Source organism: Nycticebus coucang, chromosome 15 (genome assembly GCF_027406575.1).
Source record: "Nycticebus coucang isolate mNycCou1 chromosome 15, mNycCou1.pri, whole genome shotgun sequence".
NCBI classification, from domain to species: domain Eukaryota; kingdom Metazoa; phylum Chordata; class Mammalia; order Primates; family Lorisidae; genus Nycticebus; species Nycticebus coucang.
The window spans coordinates 74927953-74930266 of NC_069794.1; the positions used below are offsets into that span (position 1 = coordinate 74927953).

The window sequence follows — 2314 nt, forward strand, 5'->3', positions numbered from 1 at the left end:
AGGTTTATTAGTGATAAAATCTCTCACTTTTTCTCTGAAATTTTCTTTTCTACACCCTTCATTTTGGAGGCTATTTTCACTAACCATAGTATTAGGTTGACAATCATTTATCTGTTAGAAAATTGCCTTTGGATTTTCTGAGATTCATGGGCATCTTCTATTTGGTTTCCCTTTGTTAAATCTATAACGTGCTTTTTCACTTTTGACTGATTTTAACATTTTTTTCTTTGCCTTGATAGTCAGTAAATTCATTTGGGGGAGGGTGTGCGTGTGTGTGGTGTGTGTCTTTTTAGTCAGCTTTGGGTTAGTATGCTTCCTGAATCATGATGTTTGGAAAATGTTCTGCCTTTATTTATTCAACCACTTTGTCCCTTTCACTATTTGCAATTTTGAAGCAGCTTATAAAGCATGTAAGACTACTTGATATATCTCAGAGGTAACTGAATCTCTTTTCAATTTTTTGTTCAGCCTTCAAATATTTGAAACTATTTGAATAGTTTCTATTGTTATGTCTTCAAGTTTTTATTCTTTATTCTTCAATGTCTAATCTGCTTCTAAGTCTATCCAGTGAGGTTTTCATTATGTTTAGGCGCCAGAAGTTTTATTTATTTTTTTTATTATGGTTTCCATATCTCTCCTTCATCTGTTGTCTTTAAGACCTTAAACATACTTTTCCCCCAGCTGATTTATTGGTGTAAATGTAAACTTATAAAAACATAAGTTATAAAAAACACAGTCACACTGTTCCCTTCCAACCCTTGAGTCCAGTTCCCTGAAGCCCCCTTCTGTGGGAAGGAGAGAGAGGAAGGGGCAGCCCCTAAACTGCCTAAGAATACAGCAGCCTGAGGGCCCTGCAGGGCCACCTGCAGAGCTGGGCACTGCCTCAGGACATCCCATAGTTGATGGAACAGGACAGCTCATATGGCTGGCCCTTGTAGTCTAGGTTGATGGTGAAGTCCAAGTTCAAGGTTGTTCTTGGCGTTGGACCACATGCCTATAGTACAAAAGATCTCCTTGTGCATCTTCACCATCAGGTAGTCCCTCCATGTAGAACACCATATGCTTCCCATACATGTATGGAGACTTGGAGCTGGTGGAGAAGCTGGTCCTCTTGCAGTAGTATGTGGACTTCATGTTGAAGTAGGCCACCAGGGTATGCATATAGTCATTTTGCTTTAACTGCAGGCAGAAGGAAGAAGTGAAGGTCAGGTCTTTCACCTTAACAGTGGAGATGTCCAACCTCCTTTATGAAGTAGGCATTGGTGACAAGATGCTTCAGGTCCACCATCTTCACCATGGGCTCCTTGATGGCCACATATTTCATGCAGGAATGTCAAAGTAGTACACATTCTTTCATAAGCAGATCTTGTAGGCTTTGTACTGTTGGTCCTTGATGGTCATCACATACAAAGTGACTTGGTCTGGGAAGATGAGGCCATCAGGCACCAGCCACTAGTCTTTGGCTTACAGCACAGTGTTGAGCATGGACTAGTAGAACAGGCAGTAGCCCATCCACTTGTTAACAATGATGTCTAACTTCTCCACCAGCAGCTCCACCTCCTCCACCTTCCCCTTGATGGTGGTTACCACGTGGTCTAACTTGTTGGCTTTGACAATCTTTACCACATAATCAGAGATACTGGAATAATGTGTCTCAATGATCTTATGGACCTTGGTCTTGGCAGTGAACATGCAGAAGATCTTTCTGCCTGAGCCCATGTCCAGCACCACCTTGTCCTTGAAGAGGTGCCAATTGTGAAACATGGAGTTATGGTACCTGAGGTGCACACCTCATCCTTGAGAATCTGCTCATGGATGCCAAAGTGGGCATAGGAGTGAAAGTACTAATCTCTAGATGTTATGTCTTCAGCATTGGACTTTTCGCTGCTTTCTGCCTGGCCAAAGGAAACCTCCATGAATCAGTTCAGAAGCTCAACTGCCTCCATCTTTGCCTTCACCTACTCCTACAGCCATCGAGACCATCCTACCTTTGAGTACCTGAAACATATTTATAATAGCTGTTTTTAAAGTTCTTGCATGTTAATTCCATCATCTCTGGCACTTCTGGCCCTGTTTTCATTGATTTACTTTTATCTTGGTTATGGATTTTATTTTCCTTCTCTGAATATCTAGTATTTTTCACTGAATATTAGACATCAGTAACTATTTATTGATAAATATCTGGATTTCATTTTCTTCCATTGAAGTATTTTGTTTTGTTTTGCTTTGTTTTCTGCAGAGAGATAAAATAGATAGAGTTATGGAGCCCCTTAATGCTTTAAGGTCTTGTTTTCATGATTTGATAAGATAAAGA

At 40.4% G+C, this 2314-nt stretch overlaps 1 pseudogene; it reads right to left on the reverse strand.

The window, feature by feature from the left end:
* Window positions 1-883: 883 nt before the first annotated feature.
* Window positions 884-1916, reverse strand: LOC128566482 (protein arginine N-methyltransferase 1-like; annotated as a pseudogene).
* Window positions 1917-2314: the final 398 nt, after the last annotated feature.